Consider the following 21,423-nt stretch of genomic DNA (forward strand, 5'->3'; position numbering starts at 1 on the left):
TAGATATTTTCATATATATTTATATGATATATATGCAAATCATATATATATAAATATCTATATCTAAATATTATATATATATATATATATATATAAAGCCCCAAACATAGAACACTACAGTATATGATATTCACATGGAAAATTGTGCTTTATCATTTTGATGGATTGTGTCATCAACATAATGTCAAGAACAATTCCTATAAAATGTAGCATTTTTTAGGGAAATGGTTTTCCTTTATGGTTCTGCCTAGTCTTAAATTCATTATCATCACTCCTGAATAGAACTAAGTACAACATTTGAATTAATCATTAGAGTTGAAGGAGTTAAACCACAATATCTTATTAACTATTTGAGATATATGAATGATATCAAGTTCTATGACTCTACTAAAAACAAATTAAACCTATTCTTTGTCTTGTGAACTCTTTTTTTGAATGATAAAATGTTATTTGGATTCAGTGAGTTTCAGCATATCCCAAAAGTATAAACAGAAGATCTTGAGCTTGAAATCAAGGATCATATTGAAATTGTAGAAGACAATACTACTATTAATACCAACAACAATAATAGGTAACAATTATTTGGCACTTTGACATTTACAAAACTGTACCTATATCTATATGTATATGTGCATGTTATCAAATTTTATCTTTTTAAGGCAAGACCTGTTTAACATAGAGATAACTGTTTCCTTCAGTCTGTATCATGCATAAATATAAAAAATAAAAGTGGCTGAACATAGTAAAATACTGGTCTTCTGAAATTATAGCTGACTTGGAAGAACATTATATAAAGCAATGAACACTTCTTTAATGTGAATCTTAATGGATACCTCTGGCATCATAAAATCAACCACAGAAGATTGGGAAAGTTTGTTAATTTTTAAAAAATCTATATGTTATTTACAATACATAGAGTCCATTACACTAAGGCAGCTTGTCCTAATACATCAAAAAAAAAAAAAAAAAAAAAAAGAAGAGGAAAAGGGAAGTCATTTTTAGAGCATAGGATCAACAGATTTTTGTTTTTTTTTTTAAAGTAAAAGGAATATTTTTGGAATAAACAAATCATCATCATAATAAAGGCTGATTATAGGCACATACCATTAAATTCATCAAATATAACCCCAAATGTCTTACTTTTGGTTGGATACTACTTCAATACTATAATACAAGAGTGGAATCAAAAAACCCTCCATAGGTGATACTCATCTAAATTCAGTGTGAAGTATGTTAATTAACAAGGGAATAGGGACTGTATCTGTGATTTCATTAGTCTAGGGAAATCCCTGGTGAGGAAACTCCCTTTACCAATACTGTCCTACGAGTAATTCATAGCCAGAGAGAATTTCCCAAAGCACTGAGAAGTTAAGAGATTTGTCCAACATCATATAGCCTGTATGTGTAAGAGACAAGATTAGGACCCATGTCTTCTTGACTGAAGCTATTAATGACACTAAAGAAACATTGAATAAATTGTTGAAATATGTGGAATTGTTTGTAGAAAAAGTTTATGATATCGATTCAAGACCATCTCACTGCTATCAGGTTTGAAAGTACTTTAGCTGTGTCATCTCATTTGATCCTTATAACAGTCCTGTAAAGTGAATATTATTACTCCCACTTTATAGATAAAGAAATTGAACCTGAGGGAAGTAAAATGCCTTGCCCAGGGTTCTATAGCTAAGTGTCTGGGGTAGGTTTTCCTGACTTTAAGTCAAGAATATGTATCTAATGCATCATGTTTTTTTAGAAATTATACCTAAGATGAGATACAGGAACTTAGCTGAGTCTTGGTAGGGGAAGAAGGATTCCCCTCGTTAATTTATTCTATACCTAATACTTTCTCTTACTGGGACCTGGGATCTTTTAAATGCTGCCTCAGAAGCAACATAAATAATAGGGAACTTAGTTTGTCTCCTAACTTAAAACTATATGACTACATGAAAAAATAAATGAAAGGGCAATGGATAGGATATACCTCATCACAGGAGTAGGGAACTTGAGTTTGTTCCATGTAGTAGTCTTTTCTGTCTCTAGATATGTTCAAGGAATAGTGTGGCTTTGATTATTTAGATTCTACAGTTGAAATGCACTCTTTCTCTATTCCTTTCTTTACTGACAGAAATACTGCTCTTCTCTCAAAGCCCACTGTCACCAATGGAGCCTAAATTGTAGTAATTTTATTCAGTTTAATTAGTTGATAGCCTGGGTGCAGATCAAGGGAGTGAAGGGAAGGAAGAAAACCTTACAGAAGAGTTAGCAGCTCAGTAGAGCCTTGGTGATAAGACCTATCCTACCTTTAGTAAAGGCACACATAGTAAAGTGCATTTCTAATAAGCACTCAATACATATTTGTTGAAGGTACATGTTAAGAGGACCTTCATTGTCCATTTCAGTTTCATAATCACAGTGGAATTATTTGATCTATCTTTGTTAATTCACTTGGAACTATTCCACAGATGCCATTCTCTGTCTGGGATGTTTATAGCTAGAAAGCAACTGGAATGCAAATTTTGAATAAAGCTCTACCCAAGTATAAATAAAGTTTTCATTAATGTAAAAGATTTTAAGTGGGATGAATTCGATCTGGAAGTGATATTTTAATGTGCAGTAATCAAGATGACAGCAAGGAGGCAAAATGGTAGACATTTTGATAGATATATTATCTATCATTATTCATTTTGGATAATCCTCAACTTCAGTTCTTTGAACACTAATTTTTAAAGCCTCACAGACATACAAAGACAAGTGAACAATGTTGGGCATCAACAATATAGGCCTTTGTTACACGGAAAAGATTGGGATCATTTAAAAAATAGTGCAAATTCCTTATTTGACAGGGATAGATAGAGAATTATATTTTAATATACCTCCAGAAAATCACATAGAGAAAAATTACAAGTGAAGCTTTTTCCTTATATTTGTACCACATGCATCTTCCTTAAGACACTTGAAACTTCTAGTCTTATAAGAGTACATAACAGTCAACTATCATAGTTTATAGACTGGGCAGAATTTAAATATGCCTATAAATTGCAATATCAACTTCAAGTCACTTAGGATAGAGACAAGTGCCCTTCATTTGGGCTCTGTCAATACTGGCCTTAGAGAGCTAATGTAGGTTCTTAATTTGTCTCCATTGAGAAAAATGGAAGAATCTCCAGGGAGACTCTTTATGAATATATATGCTGAACTTATATATTAACAAAGTCTACCTGGTCTGAGATTCAATTTAATTATTATCTTAGTTTGGGGAGTTTAGTTGACAATATTTTATAAGTAATTCTTGGAATTTCTATAGAAAGCTACATTAATAAATCTGGGGATTTCTGTGGACTACTCTGATAAAAAGATGAGTTTCTTAATGTAAATAATTCAAGTAAAATAAAACTTATCATTTAAACAGGAGCTTCTTTTCTACAGAAGAGCTTAAAATTATAGCTGAGATTTATTCTTAATATATTGTTATGAAAAAGATAAAATCATTAAAAAGTCATTCCTCAGAGTCTTTATGAACTTTCTTGCGTTAATTGCCTTTAACATAGACATCTGTGTTTATTTATTTGTTTATCTTTAAATAGCATTTGGTAGAACTGAAAGAAAATGTTTTAAAGGGCCTATTAAAATGTATGAATTGACATACTAGATTGCAATGGGCTGTTTTTGTTAGTAATATGTGCCTATGAAATTTTAAAGCTGCCAAATGGTCTATTTTGTAGTGGTATACAATCAATCTTTCACATTCCTTTGTTATTGCAAAAAATATAGTCATCCAACAAATTCCAAGTTATTTTGTATAAAAATGATTTCATAATTCATAATCTGCTGTGGAAATTCATGGTACATATTATGTTGATCCAAAGTTCTATTTTAAAAGGAATAATATACTTAATGACTATCTCTATGATAAATATATTTTCTTATCTATGCCAATTTGTACTTTCAAGTGATTTATGTAGCAGGCAAGTATAACCTCACTGAGATTAAACCCACAAAATCATGATAATTCTAGTCTACTTTTATTTGGAAAAATCTAAAAGATGATTTTCTACAAGATATGATTGCAGAGGAACTAGAATAAATGGATTCATCCAAAATACTTTTCTCATTCTGATGCTTCTAATTTCACCAATATTACTTCAATCTTTACGTTTAAGACCTTGATTCCTCTTATTACTACAAATACTACTGGAAAGAATTTGAATTTTGAACCTCAAATAAGTTTCAGATAAGTTCAAAGAAGTGTGAAGATGTTTCAGATAGGTTTTCTACAGGTTTTGTAAGTAGAAAACACTACTATTTCCTACTCAAAGTTGGAAAAGAGATTCCATTAATAGAGGAAAAAGCCTAGTAGGAAGATAAGAAAGAAAAAACTTTCCCTACTTAATTTTCTAAAATATTAACATAAACATAATTTCAAAAATAATAAATTAAGACCTGCAAAAGAATCCATTTAAAGATTACATTTTTAAAAGATTGGATACAATATTCCTTTTGTCTCTACTACCTTTAGAAACGTTACTTATTATTATTAGATTAAGCGGTTGGATTACCTTTGGGAATTTGCACTATTTTTTTTTTTAATGATCCCAACCTTTACCCTGTAAAAAAGCCTATAGCTTTAATGCCCAACATTTTTCTCTTGTCTTTGTATGTCTGTGTGGCTTTAAAAATTAGTATCCAAAGAACTGAAGTTGAGGATTATCCAAAATGCAATGGAGAGCTATGTGGTGGGTATGAACAAATTTGCAGTAAGTTGCAAATGAAGAATTATTTAGGGGAAGCAATGAAAAGAATGCTATAAAAGAAATGTGTATTTATTTAAAAAAAAAAAAAAGTTGGACACTTAAAAACAGTATATGGAATAACTAACCGATTGTAAAGTATTCCAAGCAGTTTAAGAGAGTGACAGAAGTAAACCAGTGTGTTGGGTTGACCAATTATAGGCAAATTTATGGAGATTGGGAATGGAATGGACAGGAGTTGCACAGGAAGGGCAGGTATGATATGCACTGGTAGAAATAATATCTCCATCAATGGAATTAGAGATCTAATGGATATTAAGATTTTATGTTAGACTTTCAAAATGAAATGAGGCTGGGATTACCATAATTTTATTGGTTTTAAAAAAAACTGCCTGTGATTGTACTTTTGAGTAAATCAGAGACCACTGAGTTGTGAAAAATCTATAGTCCCAGTCCATATTTTATTTGCCTAGTAATTTCTTTAACCAAGAAAGTTCTAGAAATATGCTAAAACCTTTGTTATAAATGTTCTTTTCCTTCAGGACTAATCTCAGATTCCACTTTCTCCACAAAACATCCCCTCATCCCTCCAGCAATATGGGATTTCTTCCTCCTTGAACTTCTCAAAACATTCTTCTATGTACTTATACCACCAAAATTTGTACTTTAGTTTTCTGTATATATATTTTTTAATTCAGCAGTTAGGTGGCAAGATAGATGGCACATTGAACAGGGAATCAGGAAGGCCTGAGTTTTAACACTGTCTCGGTTACTTATTAGCTGTTTGATCCTGGCTACTAAATTAACTTCTCAATTTACTCATCCATAAAAACTGAAGAAAATAATGGCACTTCCATCACTGGGTTATTGTGAGGATCAAATGAGTTAACATGTAAAACGTTTTATAAACCATAAAACTATGTGTAAATGTTAAATATTATTACTAGAAATCTTCAATTAAATATTTATTAAGCAATACTATAAAATTCATTTAAATTTGATAAATGTTTCTTAAGCACATATGTTTAACTCAGAAACAGATAAAATGAGGTAGCATTCCTGCCTTTGTTATTTAATTATAGTTAATTTGTTACTAAAAGCATATAAATACCTATTATAAATGGATCTGACTGCCTTATGAAAGAGGTGATTATTAAATAATCAATTATTACTATTTGGGAGATCTGGGATTTTTTAAATTTTCATTTGGAGATTAAGTCAAAGCTTAATTCTTTGAAGGGCTGAGTGAATGATGAAATGAAATCTTGAAGTTGTTGCCCTGCCTAACTAGAGAACCTTACACAGATTTTAATTTAAGGTGAATTCTGGTTCACTGTTTTCTATGCAGGTTTAGGTGGGAGAGATCCTTTGTATAAATTGCTGAGGCTGGGGATATTTTTGGACCAAGTGTGATCAAAGTCCTATTCACCTGCTCTTCATTGTAAGGAGCCCACCTTTCAATATAATATTCATTCTCATCAATGTAAATCCATCAGAGTTGATTGGCACTCAGGAAAATTAATTCTTTCAAGGGCATACAAGCATTGAGTGGATTCCATGAAGGGTTTTTGGTATTTGAGAGTGCCACTGACCCCTTTTATTAATTATCTACTAGCATGATTATTAACATGATTAATTACCTGGCAACTATGTCTCTCAAATTTTTTCTGTGTCAGTTAGAAATGAATCTTGTTATTCTCACAGCTATTGCTCCCCTCAGACACCAGTAAAAGATAAATTTCTTGAGGGCAGGAAGCACTTGTCATTTAGTCTTTGTATCCCTAACAGTTGGCATACATTAAATTAAATCAGTCACTTAGCATGGCTGAGGGATTAGTGGGTGGCAGTCTGAGTCCTATAGTGGCAAACATGAATTGTCAAAAGAATTAAGAAAAAAAACCTTCAGAACACTGGGGAGAACTTTCATGGAAAATGTATGGAAATTTTGGCCAACAATTGCCCAGAGAGAGAAAAAATGGATATTTTGTAATTTTCTCTAGGGGAAGAAATATCTATACTATCACCTACACCAATGAGATCAAGGGTCCCTTGAAATAATGAAATCCACTGTACCTGATGCTAAAGATATGCTGTTGAAGCAAGACACAGAACCTGTCATTTCCATTTATTAAGAATTTATTGAATTGAATTTAGTTATATGAATAATGACTTTCTGTATCTCACATACAACATTCAATTTTCCATCTTTTTGTCTGTGTACTAGACATGGACACAGCCCAGAATGTGCTTTTTCCTCTTCTCTACTTCAGAGTTATCTTTCTTTAAGATACAGCTCAAGCACCATTTTCTTCATGAAACTTTTTCTAATCTCCCATTCTCAATTCCTAGTACTATCTATCCCAAACTACCTTATATTTACATTGTTTGTGTACATATATGTATGGTGCTGAAGTACTTGTGTCTGTTGACATTTGTTTCACTTTGTTACTTAAATACAATAAATAGACATTTATTCACATTATATTTATGCTTCAAATGTTTTTATACATACTTGCTGCTTCCCCTATTAGAATGTAGTCTCCTTTTGAGTAGGGATTGTTTCATGCTTCTTACTTTAAGCTTTAACATTTGATATATAAGCATCAAAACATATTAAAACAAACATACTCAAGAACTGTGTACCTCAGTTATTTGACACTAATATCTGACCTCTTTAAGCTGTCTGAAGCATCTATAAATTCATACTTAGACAAATCTCTCCTAATATTTGGAATCAGAGCAGATATATCAACGTCATAGCGAGTCAATGGAAAACATAATCACCAATTAGAAAAAGCTTTAGCTATAATCTCTACAGAGGATTAGATACTTTTTAAAACCATGATAACCTTCACAGATGCAGAGACACTTGGATGACATGAAATCATTTGAAATTCTCTTTATTTTCCATTTATCTTCAAAATTCATCATTGTTTAAATCTCCAATATTAATGCAAATATAAACCAGAATCAGAAGCTTTGAAATCCCTTTCCAATAGACATCTTTCTCTTATAGACACTCCAATTTGAATTATTTACCCTTGAAGACATGATAACTATTATTCCTTTCTTCTGCCTTGTGGGGAAATTAAAGGAGCACTAGGGCTGCCTCAGAAACACACATCACATGGTTCTAGTTGGATGCAACCCAGAGCTCTCAAAGTAAAATTACAAGGCGGAAAGCAAAAGAAAGACTTATCCTCCAGGGCTTCTCTGCTTATTCACTCCATACTTGTACAAATGTAATGGGTTGCCAGCTGGGTTGTCTTGGGGATAAATTTTCTACTTACCTCCTTCCCCTTGCTGTACAGAATTCTAGAGATTTCTTTTAAAGTTCTCAGCATGACTATATGGAGATATTTAGGACCACTCATTAATTTTCTGTTGGTTCTCTTATTTGAAGGCTGTGATTGACAGAAACAGAGGAACTGCCTACTCTATAGCTTTCACATTCTGTAGCAATTAGGAGAATGAATTCAAGAATAGTTTGGAATAGTTCAGAGTAAATTAGAGTACTGAACATTTGACACAATTTTCAAAAAATCAAATATTCAAGCCCAGAGGCAGTGTACTGTAGGCCCAGTGGGTATCAAGATCTCTTAACTGTGACTTTGCCCTGTTCGATATTAGATGTAACTTCGTAAACTTGGTAGCATTTTCTGCACATTGCCATGACTCTTCATGCTTGGATTCATGAAAGAATATTTAGAGGGTGTTAGTTCTGGTTCAGTCACTAATTAGCTGTCATTTTGTAGCTTAACCCCACTAGACTTTAGCTTCCACATCTGTAAAATGAAGGGGTTGGATTTTATGATCTCCAAGTTGCCTCTCAGCTTGAAATTCTATGATTTCTTGTCTAAAGAAAGCCATATTTTAATGCAATTCCCTTGTGATTACCACTTTCCTTTTTGGATGTGTAATTATAGTTGAGAGAGAAAATGCATAGTCTTTTCAAGAAAGTCTGTTTAAGGACCAATTTTTGTGTTATGAAGTGCTTTGTAATTCAAACCTATGACCTCATAAAAGGTCATAGAATAGGGAGTTTAGAAAACACTATGAATTTGTTTGTTGGAATTTTAAGCACCTGACTTCAGATTTCTATCTAGCCAATCTGTCAATTAGCTTCCCTGGAATCGAGGCTAAAATTTTTGACTTGCAAATCTATTATTCTTTTTTGTCCTGAATAAGAAAATATCACTGTACTTTACGTATATGAGACTTTTTCTTTTCTTTTCTTTCTTTTTTTTTTTTTTTTAACTGTTTTCAGCATTATACCTTCACTGCATTTATCTAATCCTTGAGGATGGAATACAATTGTATTTATCACTGTGTTCATAAATACTTAATGAATTTTTGTCAAATGGATAAATGAAAGATTATTTTAAATCAAATGATAGAAAACTGAATATTTTAAATGTATTAGGGAATGTCACCATTTTATGAAATGCCAGTCTATTATTTTAGTAGATTGTTCTTCAAGGGTTGTTATAATAGTCTCTAGTAATGGAGGCTTTTAATCATCCCAATAAAATTTAATGCAATTAAAGAAAGAAATTTCTAATTGTAATATTGTTCTTGGGATGAAGATTAATTGACGGTTTGCTTTGGTCTCAAGTCCTAGGAGTTCCTCTGACTTTGGGGTTATAGATTCTGGGGCCTTCACTGTGCAACAGGAAATCATAGAGGATTACTTCATCAACTGAAGTCACTCACTTGCTTCCTGAAAGGCTTGGGTGTAGTCAGTTCTGTAGATGTCTGTTTTAGTGGAAGACTAGAACCCCCTCTTTCTCTTGTGATTCAAGGGAAATGAACAGGACTCATATTCTGGGAAAAGAAGGTATGATAGAAGCCACAGATAGATGTTAATATCCACATAGAATTCCTTGGAATATTAAATCCAAGGATCAGAGTAAAGATGGGAGCAAAGATTATAGAAATGTGAATGAAAATCATAAAAACAGGTATAGCAGTCTTAGTAGGGATTTCAAAAGTGAGGATTCGATCAGGAAGCTTTTGTGGTTAATAGATTACAAAAGAAAACCATTTAAGTACTGCTGAAATGATGCTTTGTCTCCTGAGACTTTTCTTACTTTAGGGGACATTCTTTTTTTTTTTTTTTTTGGCAGAGCTATAACCTGAGCTATGCCCTCCTTCTATTAATATTGCCAGGGCATTAAAAATTGTTCCAAATAGCTCAATATTGTTTCAAGTGATTTTTCTATTACTATTGGGTAGATTCAATTTTCAATATTGCAGTGAAAGTTGTAATAAAAATAGTCAAATATAATCTTGTGAGTGCTAGACTAATAGAATGCCACATGGGTGGCATTTGTTTTTGTCTATAGCAAAAGCAAAAGAGGTCTATAGATGAGAGTCATTAAAGTTTGATCGGCAGATTTGGACATGTAGGCCTAGTGGCTCAATATGGGAAGCAGTAGACTATGCAACGATTTAAATTGATATAATCAGTCATTCTAACATTTTAAATCTGCTTTAAACTTCTATGGGTGTTGAAGAAGATTTATGTTCTCAAATAAAAAGGAAATTCTAAATATATTTCTTTGTAAAAGTTATACAACTAAAAGGAGATGAAATCTGAGGCATTGAATAATAGTATGGGGCAGTATGGAACTTTTCTATTAAGGAAAAAAACAAACTTCAACCATAAAAATAAAATACAGAGATTTTACAAATGAAGGGCAAGAAACATCATTACAGATTTAGAAATGTACTATAGTGGAATGAGTGATAGATGTGAAGGCAGAAAACTTGGCTTGGCATCCCACTTTTATGGGACCTTGGAAAAAACCACTCAACTTCCAGAGGCCTCAGTTATCTCATCTACACAATGAAAGAATTGCAAAATATAAAATTTAAGATCCATCTCAATTCTAAATTTTAGGATCCCATGTGTTCAGAATTAATTCTCTCTTTTTTATTATGGAGTATCCTTCAGATTCCTTCATTTAACCAGTGGAATTAAACTGTTAACATGCAAACATTGTTCTAGGTTCTTTGAAGATGCTAAAGTAAATAGGCCACAGCTTTAATCTTTCAGGATTTTTCAGTCTAAAAGGAGAACATGTATCTAAAATGACATGTATCTAAATAACAACAATATAAAATAGATATTGTGAGTTCAAAAGAAAGATAGGAGAAAGACATACTATTCTTTTAGGACTCCCTTTCAGCTGATTAGAGGGATATATCAGTTCTAGATGTATAGTTATCAGAAGGAAACTTTATGATTATGTCAAAATATTGACCCCTAAATTCTAATCAAGAGAACACTTATGGAAGGGACAAAAGAAATTTTTACCACTTTATTTGAGGTACTTTAATAGGCCCTCTTCTCTCTTCCCTCTCTATTAGTGATCTCATTAACTCCTATGGATTTAAATACTATATACTGACAGTTCTCTCCTCATCCCTCTCTCTTTAAATTTAGCATTTTACTTCCCCCCCCCATTGTATGTAAAAATAATTCTTAACACTCATTTTTAAAACTTTGAGTTCCAGATTCTCTTTCCTCCCTTCCCCCCACTCCCACTCCCTTCTCTACCATCATTGATAAGGCAAGCAGTTCAATACAGGATATCCATGTGTAGGCATGCAAGACATTTCCATAATTGTAATAGTGTGAAAGTCAATATTGACCAAAAATAAATAAATAAACCCTCCAAAGTAAAAACTAAAACCCTCAAACAAAACAAGAAAAATAAAGTTAAAAAAAAAAAGTATGTTTCAATCTTCATTCAGGTACCATCAGTTCTTTCTCTGAGTATGGATAACATTTTTCATCATATATCCTTCAGAGCTGTTTTCGATGATTGTATGGTTAAGAATACTTATGTCATCCACAGGTGATCATCTTACAATAAAGCTGTATACAGTACTTTTTACTTTGTTTTTGCTCATGGAAGTCTTTCCAGGTTTTTCTGAGAGCATCCTGTTTATCATTTCTTATTACACAATAGTATTTTGTCATAATCACATGTCACAATTTATTCAACCATTCCCCAATTGATGGGCATCCTCTCAATTTCCAATTCTTTGTCCCCAAAAAGAGATTCTATAAATTTTGTACATAAAAGTCTTTTTAAAACAAATCTTTTTCAGGATATAGACCTAATAGTAGTATTGCTGGATTAAAGCGTATACATAGTTTTATGATCCTTTATGGCGTAGTTCCAAATTGTTCCACTGAAAGATGGAATCATTTCACAATTCCAACAACAAATGATTTTCATCTCATTTTCCCCACATCCTCTCCAATAGTTGTCATTTTCCTTTTTGGTCCTATTAACTAATCTAATGGGTATGTGGTAGTATTTCAGAAATGTTTTAAATTTGCCTTTCTCCAATCAATAATGCATTAGAACATTTTTTCATATGACTATAGATAGCTATTATTACTATATCTAAAAACTGTTCCTATTGAAGAGGAGACCCTGAAACTCTAAAAATCCTTGAAGGAGAAAAATCTCCTTCAACTCTGCCTCAGTGAGGGACCTCACCAGAGGGAAAGCAAACAAGACAGTTTCATTCTGTTATCTAGGAAAGGAATTCCAATCCTATTCAATTGAAGAAACTCACTTAATTCCAGCTCAAGCTGAAACTCATCGAGTAGATGATCCAATTTGGGACTCCATCCACGAGTTCCCTCCAGCTTGTAGCCAAAGCTCCTATTATAAAAGAGCCAAACTAAAATCTTCTCTTTGCAGAGGTTCCAAACATGCCATGCTATGCCATGGAAACCTCTGCCCGCTGGAATAATATTCTTTCCCAGTGTTATCCTTTCTTTATCCTAACGAGACTTTATGCCTCTCTGTCAGGATTTCTAACCTTACTTCCCAATCCCTATAATTAAATCTCTTTTCTCAATCTAGATTTTCAGGTCTGTAAATTCCTTTACAGAGAATCTCTGCGCTGCCAGAAGGGGGCTCCCCCAAACTCCCTACTCTTGTGCCAAATCCCAAAGGGGTGCAGGGGAGCCAAACCTCTCCATTGGGTACCTTGAATCCCGAACCTGCCACTAGACCTTATAATTTAACTCCCTGACTACCAGAAATCCTAATCTCATTTTGGTTCCATAAATCTAGACCTTTTCATTTGCTTCCCTACTAAAGGGAACCCAAAAACCTAAACCTCATCACTATCTTTTGATATTTATCAATTGGGGAATGGCTTTTGTTTTTATAAATTCACTTGACTCCCTATATTTTTGAGAAATGAGGTCTTTATAGATAAATTTGCTTCAATTTTTTTTTACTTATTCTTGCTAACTGTATCTTCTCTCTATTTATTCTATACTCTCTCTCTTTTCACCCTGTCCCTTCTCAAAAGTGTTTTGTTCGGACTACCTCTTCCCCCAATCTTTTCTCCCTTCTATCATTTCCCCCTTTTATCTCCTTCCCCTCCTGCTATTCAATTAACTATGTAGGGTAATATAGAATTCTATATCCAAATGAGTATATATATTATTTCATCTTTGAACCAATCCTGATGAGAGCAGCATTCACTCATTCTCCTTTATTTATCCCCTCTTACCCTCCAGTGTAAAAGCTTTTTTTTTTTTTTGCTTCTTTTATATATGATAATTTATCTATTCTATCTCTCCCTTTCCCTTTCTCCCAATACATTCCTCTCTCACCTCTTAATTTTATGTTTTAAGATAGCATTCCTACATATTCAACTAATACCTGTGTACTCTATCCTTCTTATTTCTCTAATAATGAGATCTTATGAGTTACTGTTGAGCCCTGAATAAAAATCATAGCCACTGTCCCCTTCTTTGCCATTAGGACAGGAAATTACATTTTAAAAAAGAGCCCAGGAAAATCCTTTATATACCATTGTGTCTTAAACTTCAGGTTTATTATCTTGATCCTTGCTATAGTAATTCTTCAAGATCCTTTTGATTATTGCCCCACACCTCACTATCTCCTGATCTTCTTATTTTGATCCCTATCCTGTGATAATTAAGCAATGATCCTTTCCTGGAATTATTGATTGTCCATTCTCCCAGTGTCCTCAAACTCCTCCCCCCCCCCCCCCCCCCAGCCTTATCTGTCTTTGTTTCCCCTATAGGGGAAACATAGATTGTATACTCAGGTTATATATTCTGTTTGTAAACCCTAGTTAGCTAAAACCCTATATAAGTTCCCTACCTCTGTTTTTCTGGGCTGAATGCTTTGGACAAGAGTCTCATGTAGTCAGCTAGCTTAAAGTCCACATTAAAGATTAAAAACCAATCTCTTGCTTGCCTTAGTTTCACTGGAATTACAAGTATCACCTTCCCATATAGGAATGGAAACAATTGACCTTCTTAAATTCCTTATAAAATTCCCTTTCTTGTTTACCTTTTTAAACTTCTCTAGAGTTTTGTATTTAAAAGTTAATCGTCTATTCAGCATTGATCTTATCATTAAAAATTCTTGAAAGTCCTATATTTCATTGACTATCCCCCCTAGAGTATAGTACTCAATTTTTCTGGTCAGGTGATTTTTGGTTATATTTATATCCCTTTTGCCCTCCAGAATATCATATTCCAAGTCCTCCAATCCTTCAGTATAGAAGCTGCTAAATTTTGTGTTATCCTGATTGCAGCTCCATGATACTTGAATTGTTTCTTTCTGGCTGCTTGTAATATGTGAAGTCCAGGTTAGCACCCTGGATGCCTCAGAATCAGCCAGAGTCAGGAAAAGCAAAAGTCATTGGTCTTTATTCTTGGTCTTTAGGAGGAGAAGTGAAGGGGATGGACAAGACTGCTACAAGCTCTTCACAACCTCCCTTCTCTTCTTCTATCGCCAAAGTGACTCTGGCTTGTCTTATTCCACCCCCACCCCTCCTACAATTATCTGTATACACCAAAAGAGCGAGCCAGCACAGAATAGTGAGAAGGGCCATTTTCCAAGCATATGCTAATATAGTATTGTCCAATTTGTAATTAGTCTTAAGTGCTCAGTTGTCTGATTCCAGTGTACCTATTCAGAGTTTCAGCCCTTTACATCCCCCACTTCCTTTTGTTTTAGAACACAGGTGGTCACACCCTCCCTGACTTCTTAGGAAAGGAGGTGAAAGCACTAAAAAAGAGATGATCACGTCTCTCTGACTTCTCAGGAAGGGAGGTGAAAAGACCAAAGGGAAGTGGGGAGTCAAGCCAGATATTGTAAGCGGGTTTCTGAGCTGAAAGGTTTTACTAGAAATAGGTATGCATAAACCCATCAGCATGGCGGTATTACACAAGCACATAGCAATAATGCACAGGCTAGGTGTAACAAACATGAATTGTACATGCAAGTAGTGGTATAACAAACATTATAAATTAACATGGTGCTTCACATGTCAGGGAATCCATTGATCCCCACAAGTTTTTGAAGTCCTGCAGCAGTCTTTTTATGTGTTAGGGAATCCAATGATTCCTGCAGATTTTGAAGTCCTGCAACAGTTTTATAATTTCTCAGAGAATCCAATGATTACTGAGGGTTTTCAAGACCTACAACAGTCTTATCTTGTCTCAGAGAATCCAATGATTCCTGAGGGTTTTCAAGACCTACAACAGTCTTATCTTGTCTCAGAGAATCCAGTGATTCCTGAGGGTTTTCAAGTCCTACAATAGTCTTATCATGTCTCAGAGAATCCAGTGATTCCTGAGGGTTTTCAAGACCTACAACAGTCTTATCATGTCTCAGAGAATCCAGTGATTCCTGAGAGTTTTCAAGACCTACAACAGTCTTATCATGTATCAGAGAATCCAGTGATTCCTGAGGGTTTTCAAGACCTACAACAGTCTTATCATGTCTCAGAGAATCTAATGATTCCTGAGGCTTTTGAAGTCCTACAACCTTTTCATATCTTAGGGATTCCAATGATTCCTGAGGGTTTTGAAGTTCTACAACAATATTTTTATGTCTCAGGGATTCCAATGATTCCTGAGGGTTTTGAAGTCCACCAATTTTTGATGTCCATGAGTCAAATGCCATAACTGCCATGCTCTTTCAGTGGTGGGCACAGTCCGCGATGGAACCACCTAATATTTCTTGGGTCTTCTCCTTCATTTCAAGGGTCTGCTCTGTCTCTCTGTGATGGACAAGGCAATTACGGCTTGTTGGTACTCATCTGATTCCTTCTCCATCTGTGGAGATACAAGCAAACCCTCTCCCCCAAGCAGGTAACCTATCTGGTCCCTTCCTTTCACCACTTTCCGGGTCTCTCCACATCACCTGGCGATTTTCTAAAGATAGTGGAGCTGCTCACACTGGACACTGCCCTTCCGGTGGGTTATAAAACCTGTCTGCCGGAGCCAGTGCATCTTTGTCAAAAATCAAGAAGTTAATAGTATAACAAGTTAGATTTAGAAGTTCTCTACGGTTAGGCTCCCTCTTTCTTTTGTGTTTGGAGGAGCGTCTTAATGTCTCAGTTTCTCCTCTCTACTATTGCCTGTCCTTGAGGATTAAAGGGTATGCCAGGAGTGTGTAAAATCTTGTACTGTGCACAAAAGTGTGCAAAATGTTTAGAAGTATATGCAGATCCATTGTCTGTTTTTATTGCTTGTGGCACACCCATAATTGCAAATGCTTCAATAAGGAATTCAGTGACCACTCAGGCTGTCTCTTTTGCTGCTAGTATTGCAAAAGTGAATCCTGAAAAGATGTCTACCACAACATGGATAAAAGACAGGCCACCAAAAAATTTATAAAGGGTCACATCCATTTGCCAAATTTCATTGGGTCTCAAATCACGAGGGCTCTTCCCTGAAGGCAGTGTAGGAGTGTGGAAAGGAAGGCAAGCCATACAGGTTTTTACTATGCTCCTAGCTTCCTTTCTTGTTATTCCAAATTGTAAATGTAAAGCTCAAGCAGCCTGATGATATTTAAAATGAGATTCTTGAGCTTCCTGAAATAAAGGAATGTTGGCCAACATAGTTAGAAGGCTATCTGTCTTTGAATTACCATCAAAAATAGGACCTTCAAGTCCACTATGAGAGTGGACATGCAAGATATAAATCTTACCTAGATGCTTTCTCACTTGCTCTTGAAGTTCCTTAAAGAGCTGATATATATTAGAGGATACAGATTTTATTTTGGCTGTGGCAATTCTTTGTAGCACACCTACTAAATAGGCTAAATCAGATATTATATTTATATCTACTGGATAATAAGTAAGAGCTAGAATGATTGCATACAATTCATTCTGCTGAGTGAACTGAAAAGGAGTTCTGACTACTCTCTTTATAGTTAAGTCCCAAGAGTACACAGCACAAATATTATGTTTGGATGCATCTGTAAAGATAGTTAGTCCTTGAAGAGGAACTTTAGAAACTTTTCTTCAAGAATCCATGGCCAATTATGTAATAGTCTGGTTATTTTTAATGGAGACCTATGTGTAAAATTTGGAGCTGTGGCCAATAAAATTTGCCACTTTGGGATGGTTTCACAGCATACATTAATCTGTGTATTGGTATAAAAGATGTATATCTTGTCAGGTCTTATCCCAGATAATTGTACTACTTGCTTAATGGCCTTTAATAAAATTCTAGCCACAAGCACTGGGTAAGGAGTAAGGCTTTGTTCTGGTTGTTCTGGAAGGTTCACCCACTCTATCACACCATTTCTTTGATGAAGGACTGCTGTGGGTGCCTCTTTTGTAGCAAAAACTGATATTTCCAAGGGTTTTTGAGTGACTCTTTCAACCACATTGGATAAAGCCAGTTCAACTTCTCTCAAAGCCTCTTGAGTTTCTTTTGTAAGCTGGCGTGATGAGTTTAAAGCACTGTCTCCCCTTAAAATATCGTATAATGGTTGCAATTTATAGGTAGTCAAGCCTAACTAACACTGGACACATCCATTGGATATCTCCTATCAATTTCTAAAAGTCACTTAAGATGTTTAACTTCTCTGTTCTTAAGGAAAGTTTTTGTACTCTAAGCACCTTAGGTTATATTTCATTTCCTAAATATTGAAAAGGAGCATGTCTTTGAATTTTTTCTGGGCTATGTGCAATTTGTAGTTCCTTAGAACTACATGTTTCTATGGTCTTTTGTAGACATGCTTCTAACATTTGTTCCTCAGGTGCACACCCCAAGATATCATCCATGTAATGTAATAACATTACTTTTGGAAATGCTTTTCTTACTGGAGTAAGAGCAGCAATATAATATTCTCGTTTCTCAAATATAATTGTTCTTTGGAGGCAGGTTTCTTGGGGGCCTTCTGGAAGCAGCCTTCCTTTCAATTCTGGGTAATAATCATCTCAAATGCAGCCAGCTGTTAAAAGTTCAGTCCTTTACTGTCTCTTCCAAAATAGCCCAGTTAGCTTTCCTTGTTTTCGAGAGCTCTTGTTGCTAGTTCCTTGTCTCTGCCAGCTTCAGCCTCCAGGTCTCTCTGAATCCTGGTTCTGAAATTTCCCCAGCCGATCCTGGCTCAGGGTCCTCTAGTAGGCTTCTCCTTTTATGTGCTCTTTTAGACGTGTGAACTCAAAGGTTGACTCTTCCTCTGAGAGTGGGATTGTGGGAGCTGTGACCTGTGAATTTCCTCCACTGAACTTGTGAATCTCCTGACTGAATCCTGACTTGTGAATCTTGTAGAACTCCAATGAGTACTTAAATACATTAGTGAGGTAGAGAACTTGCTAAATACCATGCTAAATTAGATAAGTGACTTAACATCTTGTAAGGATTCTAACATTTCCCGCTTTCTTTTGATTTTAGAATGACCTCCCTGACTTCTCAAGGAGGTGAGAACCCCCAAAAAGAAGGGGATCACGCCTTCCTTGATTGCTCAAAAAAAGAAGTGAAAACAACATAAAAAGAGGTGATCATGCACTCCCTGACATCTCAGGAAGGGAGATGAAAACACCAAAGGAAATGGGATATCAAATCAGATTAGTGGATTTCTAAAGGGGCTCACTCTTAAAATATATATACATAAATCCATTAATATGGGAGGTATTACACATAATTACATAAATTACATAAGCACATAGTAACATAACACAGGCTAGAAGTGATGTAACAAGTAACATGAATCAACATGAAAAATTTGTACATGTCCATAAATTGTAGAAATAGTCCAAAATAATCTATTGTCCATTAGTTCATGTGCCAAGAATCCAATAATTTTTGCAAGCTTTGAAGTCCTGCAATAGTCTCATCAAAATTTTTTCATCTCAAGGAATCAAATGATTCCTGCTGGTTTTCAAGTCCTGCAACACCATCTCAAGGAATCCAATCTTTCCTGCTGGTTTTCAAGAACTGAAACAGTCTCATCTTGTGTTAGGGAATCCAATGATTCCTGCCAATTTTTTTCTTAGGTCTTCTCCTTTGTTTCCAGATTTTTCTCTTTTTCTGTCTCTCTTCAGATGCTCATTGCCACCCATGTGTTTCCTTCTCCATCTACAGGAATTCAAGGAAACCTTCTCTCCCATGCAGTTAACCTATCTAATTCCCTTCTATTTACCACTTGTGGGATTTCTCCTCATTACCTGGCAATTATATTGAAGCTGTTTGCACTGAACACTGCCCTATTGGTTTAAAAGACCTGTATTCTCCCCAACTGTAATCCTTTTCTGCTATCTGATTGCTTTTCTGTTGGTTGCTCCTGTAATCCGTTTCTGCCATGTGATTACTTTTAGGCTGATTGATCACATTGGAGTCCTGACGTACAGATTCTCTGGATGTAAACTCAGCTGCCATCATGACCCACCTGTCTTTTGATTGAGGTTTTGGAACTGGGCCCCACCTCTCATTTCCCTGGGTCAGTCTACAGTCTGAGGCCCAATGGAAGCCTCGGTTGCATTTTGGACATGGGGTTTTGGGTTTTCTCTCACTCTATCTCTGTATCTACACTGAGTTCTTAGATGTCCTATTTTTCAACAATGAAAGCATCGACGAGTTTCTCTAAAAGTCCCTTGCCAAGAGGGACCCTGTCTTCCCATGTTCATCATAGTCTGGGTATAATAAGCATCTGTGCCCACTGTGGCACAGCGTCTTATGATCTCCTCTAAAGGAGCATCTTTGTGTAGTCCCCATATAATTCTTTTGCAAACCTCATTGGCATTTTCCTTAGCCACATGTCTGGTCCTTATTTCTGTAGCTGCATTTTCTCCAATGGTTCTTATTACAGCTGTTTGCAAACATCCCACAAAATCTGCAAAGAGTTCAAAGGGACCTTTCATCTTCTGTCTGGGGAGGGAACCCCAAGCTTTTATTGCAGCCTTAGAAATTTGCTCATACACTGTTATGGGATAATTAATCTGTTCTGAATTCTCATCATACTGACCTTTACCTGCTAGTTGGTCAAAAGTGATTTGTACATTAAGTCTTGTTTGCCTATTGTATCTGTCTTGAATCCTACATAATTCATGATACTCCAAAAGCCACAACAAGCTTTGTCCAGGTTCTAAACATGTCCTTGCTATGGATTTCCAATCACTTGGGGTTGAGATTTCATAAGCCAAACTATCTAATAACATCTTAACATAAGATGATGTAGCCCCATAAAGAGTGCAACCTTTTTTCAAATCCTTAATTTTTTCCAAATCAAAAAGAGTGTATCTTCTCTTTTTTTGACCTGAAGAGTCAATCTCTTCAATCACAGGGTATGCATTTATAAAATCAGATACATCCTGTCTTTCATTTTTTGCCTTAATTAATGCCTTTTCTAATCTTGTCACAGGCTGTTTCATAGGTGGTTCTGATTGCATTACTGCCTCTCCCCCTCCTCCTTCTTCCTCCACCCATGAAGGGTTAATTGAGGGGGGAGGCTCATGAGAGGATGAATGATCTAATTTCTCCTGATGTGAATTCTTATCTGATTCTTCATCCTTTTCACCTAGTTTATTTGGCACCTCCCCTTCCTGCTCATTGTTTTTTTTTCCTTACTCTAATATGTATATAAGTTCCTAAAGCCAGTTGTATTAAATTGTATGTATAAAAGTGTATTTTTGGAAATTGAGTTTGGATTAGAATTGTAGTATTCACCTAGTTGCTCTCCTACTAATTTCCACTCATTTGAATCCAATTCTTTTTCAGTAGAGAACCAAGGAAATGTGTACTGTACAGTTTTTAAAAGATCAATGATATGCTCCCAAGTTATAATTAAACCTTAATTTTTTTTTTGTAAGTCTGGCAATGGTCTCTAAGCATTTTCCTTGAAGAGGAAAAGCAGGCTGTTTTCTAAACATCTGCCCCATTTCAGCTGAAATACTATTTTAGCTCTTTAACAGTTTCCTTATTGTACTCACCATAATTTCTGAGTCAGAGAGACTTTTCCACTAAAATCAGGATCAGAGGCTTTTCCACTGAGATCAGGATCGGAGGCTTTTCCACTGGAATCATAATTGTGTCTGCCCCATATTTGGGTGCCAAAATGTAGTGTTCTCTTTTCTCAAATATAAACATTCTCTAGGAGCAGATTTCTTGCGAGGCTTCTGGAGGCAGCCTTAGTTCCAGTTCAATAAAATCACCTCAAATGCAGCCAGCTAGCTGTTAAAAGTTCAGTCCTTTATTGTCTCTTCCAAAATAGTCCAGTTAGCTTTCCTTGTTTTTGAGAGCTCTTGTTGCTAGTCCTTTGCCTCTGCCAGCTTTAGCCTCTAGCTCTCTCTCTGAATCCTGGCTCTGAAATCTCCCCAACTGACTCCTGGCTCAGGCTCCTCTAGTGGGCTCCTCCTTTTA

This window comes from Sarcophilus harrisii, chromosome 1, assembly GCF_902635505.1.
Source record: "Sarcophilus harrisii chromosome 1, mSarHar1.11, whole genome shotgun sequence".
NCBI lineage: Eukaryota > Metazoa > Chordata > Mammalia > Dasyuromorphia > Dasyuridae > Sarcophilus > Sarcophilus harrisii.